Raw genomic sequence first — 19497 nt, 5'->3', positions numbered from 1 at the left:
CCTCCTAGCAAAAAGACCACTTTATTTATAAAGGAATGAAGTCAGGATGATATATTTTTTCCATAGTGAACTTTAGAATATAATGACAGTTAAAATTTCCAAAAGGATTCTGGGAAAGAACTCAGAGGCAAGGATTTTATAATTTTTCAGGTCATGTCTCAAATATGAAGAGTATGGAAGGTACGGCAGGAAGTTGTGCTTAAGAGCTCTTCTGAGGAAGTGCCCTCACCCCTGCTGAAGCACTTTCTCTCTTTTACTCTCTCCTTCTCTCTCTCTTTCTCCCCTCACTGTGTAATATTGAGTTGTTATTTTTAATTCACCTTAAAGTAAATTTTCAAGAAACACTACTGTTTTTATGATGCAGATTTCACCCCTGTCTTCCCATGTCTCTTGAGATGTGACAGAATCTAAATTGCTTCCATGAACGTGCTATTCTTTTTTCTTCTTGAATCTAAGAAAACCTACTGAGCAGCAGTAACCAAGGGGAGGCAGAGAGAGCAATGATGAAAAGTGTAAGAGTGAACTGCTGCTGTGGATGCAACACAGGGAAAAATGTTGAAGTGAGGGGGAGGATGGGCCACTAATGTGTGACAGAAAGTAATATTGGGACAATTGAGAATAGAAAAAGGGAAAAAATTCAGTGAAAGGACACAAACTTAAACAGATATTTTCATTTGAGAGCTTGCTCAGAAAGGTCAAAGCAATCTGCAGGCCATCACAATTTCTGCTGACCTTCTGAAGGCTCACCAGAGCCTGTGTAGGTCACATATACCAGTGCCCAGCAGGGATGCCCAGAGGTGTCTTACATTCAATAAAAATACCTGGATTCAACTACCATTAAAAATATAACATCTGCTTCTGTGTGAAAGTAACATACATCTCATGAAAAAGATAAAAATTATTAAAAATTATATTAAAAATATTACAAAATAACATGATTTTTATCAAACTGGCCATCCTCTTGGTAATAAGTATAAGACTCCCTAACTGCATCTTTCCCTCATGTTATTTGTAAAGATTAATATGACCCATAAACACATATTAATGAGTCACTGTTTATCTTCTTTTTATCAGTAATCTATAAAAATTCACTAGTTGTTAATGTAGTTTTCAGTACAACCAGTGACGTACTTTTGCCTATCATAAGTTCTTGAGATCCTGTCCATTAGGAAGTAAAAAGTCTGACCTATTGTGCAATATTTTAATATCTCTATACTGCTTTGAAAAATGGAAAATAATCTTGATCCTTATCAACCTTTTAAACTATTTCATATTTTGATAATTATAGTAGCAACAGAATAATAAACAAATGGAAATTTGTTTGTATGTATGGAAATTAAATGTATAATATAGCTAGTAACAAACAATCAGTGAAAGAATGAATTGTTTAACATGGGAAACTGCTCGAGTTATGTACATACAGATAAAAAGGTAGAACTTAACTAGACTATGAAATGATTTGTGGAATATAGAGCTTTGTTGTTAACATAAAAATGTAGAAGACCGTTTCCTGAAATTTGAATAGGTGATACATTTTTAGCAAAATATCTAAAGCATAAACCTTGAAAGAAAATTGCATTAATCTGGTTATACAAAAGTAATAAAGTATCTTAAGTAAAGGCACCATTATCAAAGTTAATAGGTAGATGGCAGATTGAGAAAGTGATTTGCAGTGTCTAAAACTGAGAAGAAATTAATCAGAAATCCTTCATCCCATGAAGAGATGGAAAGCAGCCACCATGGAAAATTGGCTGATGACATGCAGGTATGATGAGACCTGGGAGCCCTGCAAGGCACCTGGCATAGTCCAAATACAAAGTATTCACATCAAATACCATATAGGCATCAATTCTATACACATACCTAAGATAGTATTAGTCTACTGGTGGAACAAAATACTATGAAGGTTTGGCAGAGTTGTGAGCAGAGAGGAGTGACCACATTAGCAAAGGTAGAAACGGGGACAGGCCTGTATTCAGCCACAAATTGAAGAGAGCGACTAACCAGATCTTCTGCACCTTAAGTTCAGAGCAAAGAAAACAAAACAAAACATCAGACCAACCCCCGCCACAGAGGACTTGCCTCACACCTTTCTTTCTGGTTGACTGAAACAGATGCATAGCACTGGGTACTTTATTAACTCTGCTGATTAGGAAAGATGTGGGTCATTACAAGGTTTGAGATACATAAAAATCATATACCCCATGTGAATAGAAACCAGTGTAGGCTTCCCAGCAGCACACATAAGCTGAGCAAGGTGAAACTTGCACCACTGAAAATCAGAAAGGACTCTGTAGGCTGTGTTTCTTTGAAGTGAAATAATAGACCAAAACATAGTCTGTCTCAAAACATCACTAGTGATCTATGTATAAATATAGTCATGTAGCATGAGTAAAATGACACAGAAATATACTTCATAATAAAAACTTAGATGGGAGGAGAGGGACAGCGGAAGGGAGAAGGAGAGTGGGAAGGAGGAGAGTGGGAAGTAGGAGAGGGGAGGAAAGTGGGAAGGGAGGAGGAGAGGAGACCAGGAAAGGGTGAAGGGGGGAAAGGGTTAGGGGAAGAGATGGGGAAGGGGGAGGGGAGGGGAAGAGGGAAGGAGTAAGATGTGAAAGGTGAGGAGGGGAGGAGACTTGGAAGGGGAGCAGTTGGAGAACTAGCAGCAAACAATTTTCCTCCTTCATGTTCCAAAAAACTGGCTGCTTTTCTCCTCTTTCCTATTGTGATAACTGAGTTTCTATTGAAAAAGAAACTTCTTGAGTCCTTTAGTCCCAGCCCTTTGAAGGATGAGGAGGATAAATTCCAAAAAGAGGCTTAAAGATAAGGAAGTATGCAGGGACCCCTGCCCTGAGGTAATCACAATGTTTGGCTTCTGTTTATGCTTGCTTGCTGAGTTATGCAGAAAATAAAGTATAAATAGGCTACCTGCCCTTCCTTCGGGGCTGCTTGCTTTCCACAGCAACAGCCCCCTGTGCAGGTGTAATAAAATTCTACTTAATTATTGCATCAAGTGGGGTCTGAGTCTCTTTCTCAGCTGTGCTAGTCACATTTCTAGAGGTCCTAGCAAGATTCATCAAACCAGCTGCCGGGGCCCACTGCTGGCTGACAGCTCCAGGGGAAGGTCTCAGAGAAACATTCCTCTACCCTGGAGCTCTCAGATGTGTGGATTTGAGGCACAGGTTTCCAAATTTCCCAATTCAGTAAGTTTCTTGTATATATCTAGAGAAGGTGGGGAACAGCTGGACACAGCCAAAACAAAAGGAGAAACGTCTCCTTAAGTACAGGTACAGGTGCAAGTACAGTGGGTACAGGCACAAGTACAAGTATACAGGTACAGATATAGGTATAGGTACAGGTTCAGGTTTCCAGTCTTATGTTCTATGTTCTGTATGAGTGAGTGAGTAAAAGAATTTCATTGTGATTCCACAGCCCTGAGGCTATGGAGTCTGAGTGGGCCTCCACCCACAGTTCCATCACTTTATCATATGGCTTAGTGGCAGTCCCTTTGGGGAGACCTGGAGTGGGGTTTATACCTCCCCACCTATGCCAAGATAGAGTTTTTATCCTATCAGGGACGTGGCTGGGAAGGCACCTGAGTGGGGATCAGGCACAGCTCTGCACCTGACTGATTTTTATCTATCTGTCTCCTCTGTTCACTTGCTTCCTTCTGTTTCATTGGCTTATCTGTCCTTTTCTGTCTGTTTGTGATAATTTGATAACTTACAGGGGTTATCCACCCCACTAACTCCTTTACTGCACCAAGAGCAATGAGGAGAAAGTGAAACCATTTTATACACTCTTTGTAAGTTAAATTAACCTGCTTGTGAGACTGGCTGGCCCTCCCTGGGTCTTGAAGTACTTTTTTCTGGGCTCACAGAGGGTGAGTCCCCAGTTTGTCAGGTTTTATTCTTTTGACTCACAGAGGGTGAGACCCTGATCTGTTAAGTTTTATCCTCTGGATCCCCGTGTTCACCCCTTCCTATGTTGATAAGATTGTGTAAAACTTGTCAGTTAGATTTGTGCTGGATTTGCCACTTCCAGTGTTTTGTTCAGTGTCTTCTTAGGGACTAGAGAGGACCTAAATGTTTTAGCCTTGAATATTTGCTTGAGTGGATCACAGATCAATTTCTGCAGGGAACTCTTTCAGATTTTGATCTGGACAAAATCACTGTATATTGTTTTTTCCTTTAGTTTTTAGTGGCTGGGTGTGGGTGGCTAGGGTACAAAGGCCACTTTTTGCTGAGGGGACGGCCGCTGAGAATTTCTCAGCCCCTCGTGAAAAACCCCTTTTATCTTTTACATAGCTTTATAAATAACCCCTTTTCCAGCCAGTAAAAAGCCACCACATGATTTTCCTTTTCATTGCCATTGCTCTTTTTTACTGTGAAAATATAATTGCTGATAATTTTGTGTTTTTATTCCTCCCTGATGTTTGACCCTTTAGGGAGTAATTTGCTTCCAGAGTATAGAGCTCTCTTATCTAGGTTAGTTCCCCCTACCACTTGCCTTTTTTTGGGGAAAATATTAGGTGTTGTTACTGCTGGCAAGGGGATTTGAGGGAACAGTGTGCTAAGGAAAGAGGTGGATATCTGTGGCATCTGCCTTGCTGTAGAATGACCAGGTGCCACAACCTCCAGTGGAATTCTGGAATTACACAGTTACACTCTGTCCTTGGTGGGTCCAAAACTCCCATGCTGCCAACTTCCTAGTTCATTTATTTTGTCACCCTACTCCTTCTATTCCCTACAAGGGGTTGTCTCCAGAAAATAGATTGTTCCTATACTTAGGAATTTTTGCTTTACTTCAAGCCCGTTATAGAGCTCCTCATTTGAGTCCTGGGTAGGGCGTCCCCATGCCACCCTGCCTTCAATCTCAGCTTGACTGTTGGAGATTGCAGCTGGAGCTCATAGGCCAGGGGTATCCCCCGGGACCATCAGGACTCCCCTGGACCTGGTTTCAAAGTTTAGGCTTACACATAGAGATTCTGCAAGATTTGGCTATTTTAGCTCTCCTGCAGCCCTTGGTGGACAGAGTCGGGACTTTCCTGAACCGCACTGAGAAAGAAATCATAGAGAATGCACAGTCTGCCATTCAGACCTGACTTGATTGTTTTTTAAATCACTTTAAATTAGTTTTTACCCTCAAAAGTTGGAAGGAATTTAGAGTGAAGTTTTCTAGGAGCCATCTCTGAACTCTCTGCAAGTTGCAGTGGCCATTTTTTAAAGTAGGTTGGCCACTCAAGGGATCTTTTGACCTCGCCCTCTGCCATGCAGTTTGAGAGGTCATAACAGAACAACTGGGGCACCCTCATCAGGTTCCCTACATCAAAATATGGACAGAACTTCATGGATCACCTCCGACATGGCTCCGTAGATGTTCCCTATAAACTGGAAATAGAATCTTTCCTTCCACTGTCCCACCTCCATCTGCCAGCTTCCCTGGGATCCCCTGGAAATGGCAGGGGAGTCCCCTAGGGAACCCTTGCTCACTTGGGGAGGGACCCTATACAAACCATTAAGCCCTGATTCCACTTCAGTTCTAACTCCCCTGGAGCCAGGGGTACCTTTGGGGGGTTCCTGTCTTACCCCTGTGCCAATTGGCCCCCACCCCCACATTGGGGGAACAGCCCTTCATAGTATATGTCCCTTTTCCCAACATGTACAATTGGAAAACCCAGACTCCCACTTTTTCAGAGAAACCCCAGGAGCTGATCTCCCTTCTTGAAACTGTCTTTCTCACTCATCAACCCACTTGGGACAATTGTCAACAACTCCTCCAGGTGTTATTCACAAATGAGGAATATGAGCGTATTCTGAGACAATCCAGGAAGGCTGTTTTAAGTCTGGATGGACAACCTAGCACCAATGCTGCCTTGTTAGAAGCTCAATTCCTGAGTGACTTACCCCAATGGGACCCTAACTCTGATGAAGGTAAAGAGGCTCTACTATGATACCACCAGCCTCTAATGCAGGGCCTCCAGATAGCTACTAAAAAACCTACTAATTTGTCTAAAATTAATGAGGTTATTCATGGAGCCACAGAGAACCCCGTGGCTTTTCTATAAAGGCTAATAAGACCTTTAGAATTTATACTCCTATGAATCTGGAGGCCCCGGAAATTAAACGGACTATAAACATAGCCTATGTTACTCAGTCAGTCCCTGATATTAGGAGGAAATGGCAAAAATGCGAAGGTTTTGAAGAAAAAGATTTCAGTGAGTTGGTCAAAGTAGCTCTATGGGCTTTTCATAACCAGGAGTCTATAAATGTGGCTGTCACAAAATGGATAGCCAAAGTCGCCACTATAGCCACCCTACAGGAGCAAGAACTCCACCAGGCAAGAGGTTGAGAACTCCACCATGCAAGGGCTCTAAACCCCCCTATTACAAGGAACTGACACACTGGAAAAACCAAATGTCTTCAGAATACAGCCAGGGCACAGGCACAAACACAGACAGTAATTCTAGTTAATGAGAACTTTGATGAAAGGGGGTCAGAGCTCCTTTTCCTCTATGTTAACCTTACAACTTGGGGGCCAACCTGTGAACTTTCTAGTAGACACAGGAGCAACCTTCTCAGTCTTAAAGAAACCCTGGCGGTCCCCTGGACTACTGCCCATATAACAGACTTGGGTAGGGGCACTAACACCCGTTCCTTCTTGGTCATGCCTGACTGCTTGTACACCTTACTGGGGCAAAATCCGTTGCAAAAACTCTGGGTCGCTTTCAGACCAGCTGCAGCCGTCCTGACAGTGCCTGATAGCCCTGCCCATATCCTGTTCTCTGCCCCTTGTGGGGATGAATACAGGTTCTTTGAAGGACTTGGTGAGCTACCAAGTCAAGAGAAGCACAGATCCTGCAGGTATGAGCTAAGAACATCCCCCAGGATGAACAAGCCAGTGACCCCAATCAACCAACTGAAGTGGCAGCCCTAAAACTAGTGGGGCGGCCCCTCCTCTGGATTAGCTCATCTATCCTGATACAACTCGTCAACCAACTATACCAAGGACCCCACCTGGGAGCCACAGAGGTCAACCAACTCATCTCTAAGCACCTGTAAATGGACTAAGGATGCAGCCTCCAGGTGCCTCCCCTGTAACAAGGTAAATGCTGCACAAGTGCCTCAGCACATGGGATCATGTCTCTGGCAAACTAACCCAGGGGAGCCCTGGGAACTTGACTTAACTGAAATCAAGCCAGGTTGGTATGGGTATAAATACATTCTAGTTTTAATTGATACTTTTTCAGGATGGCCAGAAGCATTCCTCTGCAGAAAGGAAACAGCCTTGATGGTGGCAAAACACCTTCTCACTGACATTATCCCAAGATTCAGATTGCCCCTCATGCTGGGATCCAATAATGGCCTGGCCTTCATAGCCCAGGTTTCTAAAATCCTGGTGGCCACTCTAAAAATCACATGGAAATTACACTGTAATTATAGGTCCCAAAGGTCAGGTAAAAAGGATGAATAGAATGTTAAGGGAAACTTTAACTAAATTGCACATAGAAACTGGTGGCAACTGGGTAGACCTCCTCTCTTTCACCTTATTGAGGGCCTGATGTATTCCTTATCTCCAAGGTTTAACCACAACCACAAAACTTTTAAGCTCATTAAAGACCCTGCAAAAACTGCACACAGACTTCTGGGAGGCCATCTGGGAGATTAGATCTGAGACCACCAATACCCTGGAGCAACTACACAACCTCAAACCCGGAGACTGGGCTTGGGTAAAAAGACATAACCCTGAAACTTTAACCCCATGATGGGAAAGGCCTTACCCTAGTATTTAAACTACCCAAACAGCCATCAAAGCTGGAGGAAGGAAGCCATGGATCCACTACACCCACACCCAGAAGGCCTCAGAGGACCATATCCCCCCTACATGGCACCTCAAGCTCACTGAGGATCCCTTAAAACTTCAGCTGTGCAGGTCTTCATCCTCATCCTCACCTGCTGGTGCCACACCATTCAAGGGACCAGAAGAAGCAGCTATCACAACCAACATCAGCCCACCCCCTATGAGTGGATCCTTTCCTGGATCAAAGATGGCACTGAAGTCCCGCCTCACAGCAATAGACACCCAGGAGTATTCTACTTTGACCTCTGCACCTTATTTGACTATGGCTGGACCAGAAGCACATGGACCAGGTATGGAGGAAAGGGGGACCCAATTTGGAGCTGCATAAGTCACCAATAAACATGGGAACTCAGATATATTGACTTTTACTTATGCCCTTCAACAAAAATAGGTGGACATTTTTGTGGGAATGCGAGATACTATTACTGTAAATACTGGGGCTGTGAAACAGTGGCATCATGGGGACTGGCCAAAGACCCACAGATATAATTCCATAAAGACAGACTGGGCATTTGTACTTTAAATTTAGATTGCAATCCTGTCAAACTATCTATAAAGAATTGGCAGAAAACAATGTGGCAGACAGGTTTAACTTGGGGTATTAAAATGTATGTCAGAAGGTGAGACCCCAGCCTCTTGTTCACTATTCAGAAAATCCCCTGACCAACTCCCCTGAAGCCAGCCCATAGGCCCTAATTTTCTCACCCATCCAGAACCACCCCAGGCTTGCACACCAGCCCCAATACCTCCCACCATTTCCGCATCTCCACCCCCTATACTTACTCTTTTAGATACAATATTCAACCTTACAAACACTTCCATAGCTATGAGTGCCACAATTCCAGCCTCCAGACCATTTAGCATGGATATTAAGACGCTTACTACTCAACTTAATTTAGATCTCCAAGCTCTAAAAACTTCTGTCATCCATTTAGCAAAATCCCTAAACTTTTTACCAGAAATAATGTTCTTTGGAAACAAAGGGATCTTTGCATGACTTTAAAGGAGACATGTTGTTTTTATACCAACCATTCTGAAACCGTAAAGAACACTTTAGCCCTAGTCAGTGATAATTGGTATAAAACCTTAGCTAGAATAGGACCACTCCTCCTTCTTTCAATCAGAATAACTTGTAGCCTCATCATGTTTAAAAACTTTATAGCTTTTACCAACTTACCCCCAACAACTCAGATGAATTAAGGGTTTGATTTCTCGCTAAAACCAGTGGGGAATGTGATAACCTAGCCCCCTACCCTTTAAAAAGAAACTTTTCTTCAGTCCTTTAGTCCCAGCCCTTTCAAGGGTGGGAAGGATAAATTCTGAGTGAAGATAAGGAAGTAAGCAGGGAGTGGGTGGATTCCAGAAAAAGCCCCTGGTGGAAAGTCCCAAGTTCTTGGAAACTTTCTCAACATGTGTACCTCCACCCTGAACTATGTAACACCCCAATGTTCCCTGATCTAATGTAACCCCTGCCCTGAGCTAATTGCAATGTTTGACTTCTGTTTACGCTTGCTTGCTGAGTTATGCAGAAAATAAGGTTACCCGCCCTTCATTCAGGATTGCTTGCTTTCCACAGCAACAGCCCACTGCACAAGTATAATAAAATTCTACTTAATTATTGCATTAAGTGGTGTCCGAGTCTCTTTCCCAGCTGTGTGAGTTACAACACTATTTTTAGTAGAGACAAGGTCTCACTCTTTCTCAGGTGGTTTTGAATGCCTGAACTCCAGCAATCCACCTGCCTCAGCCTCCCAGAGTACCCACTAAATATTTTTACACATCTCTCTTGGAATCCAGCATTTTCTGGAAACTTCAAATAGAGAAAAAGCCACCTAAGGGGAAACCTTTTTGTGTCCTGTGTGTGAAATACATCCTTACAAGAAGGTCACAAAGTTACTGTCTGTCAACATTATACCAATCAACACTAACCAGAGAAACAGAAACAATAAAAAACATAGGATCCTTACTTTAAGTTAGTCAACACATGTACAAAATAACAGCAACCTCAAGATTAGTATTTGATTACATCACTCAGTGGTATAAACACGTTAACACATAAATCAGTTATCATAAATAGCATCTAATAATAGAAATTTTTCATTAATGATTTTTAATATAGATTTTATTGATTGATTTTCTTTTGTTAAGAGATAGTGATCTCATTTCATATTTTATATGAAAATAAATTGCTGTTTGCTTATTGAATAGTCCTCTTTTTCTTCCACTGGTGTGAAACTCAATAATTCTCAAATATAAAGACACTTCCAGAGTGGCCTATTTCTGAATTCTTTGGTCTGTTCCATTTGTCTGACATTAAAATAAGTAATATCTTTCTGTTTTTATAATAAAAATTTTCAGCAATTATATTTTGTTCTAAATGAGTTTTCCATGTATAGGTATGCTTTAGTTAATTTTGCCCTAAAATATTTTCATATTTTAACTTTTATATATTCTCTACCTATTGAAGCTTTTGTTAAAAAAATTATTTAATTTCAATTTCTCTTTTTTGCTGGATATTTTAGTACATTTGCATTTACAGCTGTAGCTGATATGTTGAGATCTGTTTCATCATCATCTTTTATTTGCTGCTGGCATTCAGCTACTTTCCTGTTTCTGCCATTCCTTGAATGTATTAAGGAACTTACTTTGCCTGCCTGCCTTTCTCCCTCCCTCCCTTCCTTCCTTCCTTTCTTCTTCCTTCATTGCTCCTTTCTCCCCTTTATGCTACTAATGTTTTGCATCTTATTCCATTTTTTCTTCCTACCACCTTGAAAGTTATATACTCTATTACTGCTATTTTATAGGTTAATCTGAAAAACTCAATTTTTCCATTATGAAGTAATAAATTGGCAAAATATGTAATAATATAATGTATACAGTACACTTTAGTACATGTACACTGTTCTACTTTGAAGTATACTAGTACACACATCATGTTTTAATTTTTATGTTTATTTTAACTTCCAAATTTATCATTAAATGTATTGTTGAATAAATCAATATTTATTTATCCTTGCTCATGTATTTATTATTCTCTTTTTCATACTTTCTTTCTTTTCAAACTTTTCTTTGCAATTTATTTACTTCTTAAAATATGTTTTTGGAAGTTTCTTGGGAAGACTATTTGGAAATAAACCTGTCAGTTAAGTTTTAATTAGACATTATCTTTGCTGTGCATTTATTTTAAATGTTATTTTGGCATGCATTTCTTAATGGAAAGTTGCTTTCTGTTAACACACAGGGATAAATTTTCTCACTAACTTTTGACTTCCTACCCAAATATCCAAATACACATATATTTATTATAATTTTCTCTCTATCTTAAACATACTTTTTCTCGTTCTCACTCTTCCTTATTTTCTATTGTCATACTTTTTTGTTTCACAAGATATGCTGTTTCCTGTATCTGTAAGCTTGGTCTCTTACTCCTAGAAATTTCTCTGCCATTGTGTTCTCCAAGGTTCACTACCAAGACCTTCTCTCTTCCCTCTTCCTGCTGATCTGTGCAGATGTGCACATTGCTTTTCACATTACACTTCTTTTTCCTCACCTCCCCATTGCTGAACTCTGTTTATCAAATCTGTTATCTCTCACACCTTGGTGTGCATTTTGGGCAATTTCTTTAGATCTGTACTCCAGCTCAACCAATTTCTTTATAATTATGTATACTCTAATGTGTAGCCTTTCCATTGAGTATTTTATAACAATAATTATTATTAACGTAATACTATAATCTCAAATTTTCATAATTGTAAGATAATATAAAATTGAATGGAAGGCTTATGCTAAAATAGGCCAATAGCTTAAAAAAAATCCATATTTAGGCCATAAAATTAGCAATACTACCAGGGTATTTTTATTCTGTGTGAATATACAAGGAGCACATTTGGTCATCTGGTTGGCTTGTTGGTTAATTGACTGATGGTCATCCACCTGTTCCTTTCTCTGCAGGATGTAGCCTCCTCAGATGCCCCTGATTTGTGATTATTGCAACCAAAATATTATTCTTTTGGTGAATTTGTCCTCAAGCTATCTAGGTATGTGGTTTCCTATTGGTAGTCATGTTGGTAGTGAATTCCTATAATTTTATGTTGCTTCAGTGTCATTTTTTGGATATGAGATGGGGTTTCTCATATCAGAGGATGGACTTCATCACACTCGACAGGGTTTTCTATTTCTCTGCTTTCTTCCAGTCCCTCCATGTGTTTGATCACAGATATGCACTGGCCTCCTGTGACCACCTCCTGTAGGACAGAGAGCTGGACTCACTCACTGACCCCCAAATCCCACAAGGACTGGACAGACAGACCACAATGCCCTTCACTTAGTCACAGGCTGATCTGACCTGTGGAGCTGGTGCCTGCTTGCTCTAAACCCAACCAACATTTAGGAATTGGTTGGAGGGATGGAGGAATTGGTTGGGTGATGCCCTAGGCTCTAATAAAAGCTTCAGCCCATAGGTCCTATCTCTCTCTCACCTGGAATGTATGTGTTCCTGATGGCCATCAGGGAGTGCTGTGTTCCCCACAGGAATCACGAATTATGTATATGCCTGGACTTGCACAACACTTCCCTGAATTATGTAAGTTAGGCAGATGCTACACTGCTCCTTTGCTTATTTCATGCATTTTGTTGAGTTGCCTCCTCTATGTTTCATGTGACCTCTCAGGACTTCCCTCCAGAGTGGCTAACTTGGGAGGAATAAACAGTCAGACAGCATCCCCAATCAACAGAAACAAATTTTCTGTGAGAGGTGACCTAGGCACAGGATGGCACCTGGACAACAGGCTTTGTGCCAGGATGAGCAAGTGTCCCACCAAAAACACCTTGTAAATGTCCAGAAACAAATCCCTGAGACCAACAGGGCAGGGCTAGAGTTTATAGCCCCTCTCCAGGGACAGACCCCAGGATTAACTTATAGAAACAAACAGCAATGACATCACTCTCCAATGCACTCTGACCTGCCTCTCGTCTCCCTGCAAGCTCAGTTGTGCAGACAATTTCATGTTTGTTACACAACAGCTAAGTATTTTTCAGCAGAAAAATTTTTAGCTATGTACTTCACAGTGTTGTTGGAAGTTGAATCTCATAGTTAATTTTTATAAATTAGTTATAGACCCTAGTCATTAATGACCTGGTGACTTAATTGTTACTTTCCTGAACTAGCAATAAGAGATATTTTTATGAGTGAAAACTTCCAGATGTGATTGTAAAAACATTAATACCTGAAATCTTTAAAGAGTGATGTCCAAGTCCCTTGTTGCTGGTCTGAGGTGTCACACCAGTGAGTACTCTCCAGCCCTAAGTCTGCATGCTGACATCAAGCACCATGGAGAGAGTTTCAGAACTGGTTCTAGACACAATTTGCAATGGAAGGAACATTATGGTCACTGTACACTTCCAATTTTTTCAGGTAAATCAATTTCAGTCTGTAAATGACCAAGTTGCAGGATAATAAATAATGTAATTAAATCAGAGACTGTGAATCTAAGTTTAGATCTAAAATTTCATGATTAAATGTTGCTGGTATTAGGAAATACAAACTATTTGTTTGTTTCCTATAGCATAGTCTAATGGATTTTGCAGAATGTACACTTTCAAATTGGCTTTTATATTGGAAATTTCTGAATTATTTAACCTGAAATAGAATGAATACATTTGATAGGACTTCAGTCATTTTAGACATGGTTAATGGGCATAATATCTTATTAGAAGCCACTCCTTTAAGATGTGATGTGGTCTTAAGAGTTGGGTCTCTTCTTGGACCCAATGTTCACAATAATTTCAGATTTTTTAATTTATATTTTTTCACCTCTTGAAATCATTTTTATTTTTAATTAAACAATAATACTCATGCATATTCATGAAGTACATAGTAACACTTTCAGATTTTCAGTTGTAAGTGTCTATCATAAATAGTATGCAATATAAGCCCATCAACTCAGGTATAAGTTATATTCAGAATAAAAGTTTAGGAACAAGTGCAATAAAACATACAATGAAATAGTAATTCCCTCATTAGCTTGTGGGTTTCTGCATGACTTATACATCTCTAAGCAATGATGAATACTACCTTGGGAAATAACTATGCAATAAGCCTTACAGGTACACCAACTGTCTCAGGCTAGGAAGAAATAGGAATCTATCACGCATTCTAATTTTGAATTGCATGTACAATGCAAACTGTTCAATTTTCTACATATCTCAAAAGATGTATCAAAACATCTGCATCTTTTTTTAGTCTAAATTAGAAGGGCATTCTGCTGTTTGTGACAATACAGATAAATGTGCTGTGAGCAGAACAAATACTGTATGATTCTACTTATTGAAGTGAGAAAAACACTGGAATGGAACGATGACTGCCAAGGGCAGAGGGGAGGGAGAATAGGGCATTGCTACACAAAGGTAGAAAATTTCCTTCATGCAAGATGAATAATTTCTAAAAATCACTGCACAGCATTGTATCTGCACTTAGCAACACTGTAATGTGTGTTTTAAAATTTATTAAGAAGCCAGGCACAGCGGCTCACTGCTGTAATCCTAGCACTATGGGATACTATGGAGGGAGGGTGTTAGGACTTCACAAGTTTAAGACTACCCTGAACCAGAACAAGACTTCAGTCTCTAATACAAATAGAGAACAATAAGCAGGCTTAGTGGTGGGCTCCTGTAGTCTCTGCTACTTGGGAGGCTGAGGCAAGAGCATGGTTTGAACCTAGGAGGTTGAGGTTGCTGTGAGCTATGATGGAGCCACTGCATGCTAGAGGGTGTGACAGAGTGATACTCTGTCTCAAAATAAATAAATAAATAAAATCATTAAGAGAGTACATCTCATGTCAAGAATTCTTACCACAGTAAACAACAAGAACAAAGCATCTTCCTGTAACTTGGTGCCAACTCTCCAATATGTCCACAGATTCCAACATTAATTCTAGTTAATGCCATTCTACAGATGGCATGGAGTTCATCTCTCTCACGTATAGATATATTTAGGTTGTTAATGAATGAATATACTATAAATTACAGAAAAATGTTCCAATTTTTTTTTTTTTGGATTGCCATATTTGGACATCTCTGGGGTGGCTCAGACTTGAATTCCTGAGGCAGACAGTCTTACATTGTTTCTCTTTATTCCCAGTGCAGAGTCTACTCAGGTGTTACCTGTTCTGAATGTAGCACTTTTATGGAGTGTCAAAGAAAGGTGGGAGGGAATGTTTTAAGGAATAGCATTTAGACCAGGCAGATTTGGGGGAAGGATGAGAAATGTCACCATTTCATATGAGCAAAACATACTGAAAAAATATACATATATAATTGTTTTCACTTTCAAATTTCTAATCACTGATAAGAGATTAGAATAACTAGGGCTAAATAGTCTACTTTCATCCTTTTGTTTCTAAGCATAGATAGCTCGTGATGATTGTAAAACAAAATAAAACCTGAGAAACTGCTAATTATATATATTTAGGTAATAAAATAAGAAATATATGTTTAATTTATAACTTACCATTGTGTAAGTTCGTGTATAAGAATACACGAATTGAAGCAAATAAATAACATAAAAATATAAAATAATAAATATGATTTCTGAGTATAGTACATTTATTTGAGATTATATATGGTTTTTTTTCTACATTTTTTGGCAAACAAAGTTTTTTAAATACTATATTTTGAGAAGCTTCTGTTTATTTTAAAAAAGATGTTTTCATCAATTTTAAGATGCTTAGTAGCGCATAGTAACAGTTTTGCACCCTAAGTAAAATACTCTCTCAGCCTTACTTTTTTAAAAGTGAAATTTATTCAAGCTAAAAATAATTTTGGAAAATGAAAAGTAATTTTCAGCAAGGTTCCATCTCCTTTCACACTTATAAATATGGACCAATCAAGTTCAAAGTAGAGGCCAGAGGCAAATGTTATGGGACTCTCAGTCAACAGTAAGTGATACAATGATAGTATTTTCTTATAAAAATTGGAGTTAACTAGAAAGTCAAATGTTTCTTCTTATCACTATTTCAGATTTAGAAGCAGAAATAAACTGTGGGTTCAGCTTTTCTCTAATAATTGCTGTTTTTCCCAACTGGGTGTGATTTTCCCTGAAGACCACGGAGCAGGAGGGCTCACCAGGAAGCAATCCTTCACCCAGAATCTAAGATTCTCCATCTGTGATGAGGCACATATAGGGACCTGCAGAGGCGGTGAGGCTGAGCCTGACCTGGAGATGCTGTGCTTCCAGTTCTCTGAACAACTCATGTTACCCTTGAACATGCTCTTGAAAGGAGAAAGCTTGTTATGGACTGATGTGATCCAAAATTGAGACGGAGAAATGACTGGATAGAGAAAGATGAAAAACAAATCTCTAATACTAAAGGGAATTTGTCCCAGGCATGCCCAGATTGAGTCTGATGACTGTTCTGTGTTTTTTTGTATATGATGTGGCCAGAAAGAGATGCAAGAGAGAGACACAAGAAAGGCTCACAGAGTTGAAGTTTATACTTCTCTGGGGGCACAGAACCATGTAGGGCCCAGTGGGGGATCAGGGTCCCTGGTCACATCAGCAGGCTGAGGGGCAGGAGAAAAGAAAACCTGGCCAAGCCCTTATTGGACTTTCTGCAGATCAGGCAGGGTAGGTGAACAGCCTGGGACTGACTCATTTGCATAATTGTATTGGTTCCTAAACTTGAAGGATCATCTCTATCTAGTTCCCTGGTACCCGGCTCTGGGATAATTAAGACGGAGGAATATTGTCTCCTGGGGTACAAAGGCCAGGTAGAGGAGGTGGGGCCCAGTCAGTTAGTTCATTTACATATTAAAGACGTCGCTCATGGCCAGGCCCTTTACTTGGAGGGATTGGTTGGCCCTAGGAAGGACAGTTTCCCAAGCCAAAAGGGTGGCTGGGATACCAAAGCACCACAACACAGAAAAACTGAAACTATCCAGAGACTTATTTCTTTCTTGGTCATGGGTAAGGTGACTAGATTTTAAAATCTGTAAGGCGGGACAACATGGCGGGGGGTGCAGAGCGAGGGCTGAGCGGGAGCGCAGGCAGGCAGGGCCTGACAACAATGCAAACTTTGATAAGCAGTTCTCAAAAATCACTTCTCAGCAATTATTTATTACAGTTTAACATTATAAAGTTAACAAAAATAATATAAAACTCATATTCTGGCAAAATAGCCATATGGCGGCCGAAAACCATATATTCCCTTCTTGTTCTCCAGCCCGTTCGTGCGTTCTTTCCAAAAATCGGGACTTTTTAAAAATGCCGTGGAATGCGGGACAAATTCTTGAAAAGCGGGACTGTTACACCAGAATTGGGACGTCTGATCACCCTAGTCATGGGGGGTATTTTTATGTCTATTTTGAAATAGTTTTGAGAAATACTGTGTAAGATACAGAACACAGTAAGCTCTGTTTTGTTGTGCAGAACATCTCCCTGTTGGGTACTGACTTATGGAGGTATTAGTGAAAAAGACCAGCAGGCCGAGTGCAGACACAGGCTGTGGAGAGGAGACCGCTCAAGGGAATGTTCACAGTAATTCAGACACAGGTGGGTACCTCAGAGGTAGGATTTCCAAGCAAGAGTTCATTGAATCCTTGTTGAAGTGCTAAACTCCCTAAGCTTTGAGAAAGAGGTACAGCTGGCCACCTGCTGCTTAGTCCTGGGCTTGGTGGGGCAGCCTGCCCCTGACTGGGATGCCCTCTGGCCTCTGTCAGAGAGGTCCTCAGGGCCCAGGAGGCCTGGAGGAAAGTGCACCGAGTTAGCACAGAAATCAACTGTCCAGCTGTTCTTGGATTAAGTGATCCATATTTATAGTAAAGATTTGTCAACACCCGCTGGCAGCTCTGCCTAGTATCATGAGTCACAATTATGTTTTGTGACAATAATAAATGTATAACGTTTGGGTGGGAGATTGTTTGTAATGAGAGGATTTTTTCATTCTAATTATCCTATGATTGTGTTCCTGAGTGGCATTGGTGAAGTCTTATCATTGGCGTGAATAGCATCAATTCAATCCTTTCAGCTGTGCCAGGGATGGAATGACCTAGGCACAGTTCTGTGGCAGCCAGAGCTGCAGAGAGCACTGCCCTAAGTGGGGGGGAGACACAGTAAATAAGAAGCCACTCTGACTCAAACACCAACTCCCTCATGTCAATCACCCTGGAAAACACGCATTTTGAATCAGTCTATAGGGCATGAATAGATTTAATATGATTAATGAGAAGTCATTGAGCTGAAAAAAAGTTAAAATCAAATTTCAAGTGAAAAATGCATTATTCTCTATTTTCTTACATTCCTCTAGAATATTCATGGCAATATACAAAGATGTGGAAACCACTGCACCTGGTAATATTAACAGATAATCCATCAAATTATTAGGATGCGTCCATGGAACACTTCTACTTATAGGTAGACTTCAGTCAACACCATGAAGGTACACAGTGGGAAGTGGGAGGATATTCGTATCCAGATGCTTCCTGTAACAGAAGTAGGATAGCTCTGGGTTATGGCGTTCTTACCACATCAGGCATCCGGTAAATGCATCATCTTACTTAATCCTCTTTCAACACAGAGGTGCGAACAGCCAGCACACTCAATTTACCAATGAGGAAGGGACAGTTAGAGAACACACCAGGCCACCCAGGTGCAAAGCTCACACTTAACTCAGAGGCCTGACCCACAGATACAAGTTCTTTGCCCAGTGAAGGATTTTGATGCCAGTGCTGCAACAGAGATGCATACGTTCCCTCTTGGCCAAATCAACCAGTGCCTTTCATCGCCCAAAGTATACCCTCTCCAGATAAATGGTGCAGAGCAGGAGACAAGGCTGCTCTGAAAGCAGAGTGAGGGTGGCAGTGTGCGGGTGGAGACACACCATCTCTAGCGAAACAGAGAAGGTATCTCTGGAGATTGGGTGTAATCGCTTCCAATGTAGTATGAACGGACATGGAGAAGGACGGGCAAGCAGATTTCATTCTGGGGAGGATGATGGGAAGGTATCACACCTTGGAGAGCACAGGGGAGAATGTCTTTGGTTCCACTGCACATATCCAGGAGCACAGGCACTATGCAAGCTCATGGCCCCGTGCTCCAGAGCAGAGTCAGCGAAGTGGTCCACTCTCTAGAACTGTGTGCATCGCAGAGCTTCTGAAACTGAGTTACTGAGGAATCAGGCTTCCATTAGCAACCCTAATATACATACATTCTGCTTTTATTTATTACAGTAAATATTTTTCTTTGGAACACAATGTTGGCATATTCTGGGCCTACCCAAGAAGAAATTCCTTCACTTATTATAAGATGTATCTCCATTAGGTAATTTCTGAAGAACTTATTGAGAATCTTCTATGTGTCAGATACTTTAATATACTAGTGTAAGATACAAAAATGAATAAATCAGTCACTATTTTAAACAATCCAAAATGTAGTGGAGTGGGAAATACATAGGAAGAACCATGTGTGGGACACTGAATTCAAATGTGTAAGTAGGAAAAAAATAAAAGAATAAGATTCCATGGGCCCATGTAAAAGGTCAGAAAATCAAGCCCTGGGAAAAAAGTTTGGAAAACGAAAACACAGAGAAGCCAAAGCATCACAAGAGCAGTGACAGAGCTGAGTGAATGTACAGTTACACTGGG

Source organism: Otolemur garnettii, unplaced genomic scaffold (assembly GCF_000181295.1).
Source record: "Otolemur garnettii isolate 467f Iridium unplaced genomic scaffold, OtoGar3 scaffold00045, whole genome shotgun sequence".
Classification (NCBI taxonomy): Eukaryota; Metazoa; Chordata; class Mammalia; order Primates; family Galagidae; genus Otolemur; species Otolemur garnettii.
The sequence above is the reverse complement of the archived record's forward strand: the minus strand, read 5'-3'. Positions refer to the sequence as shown.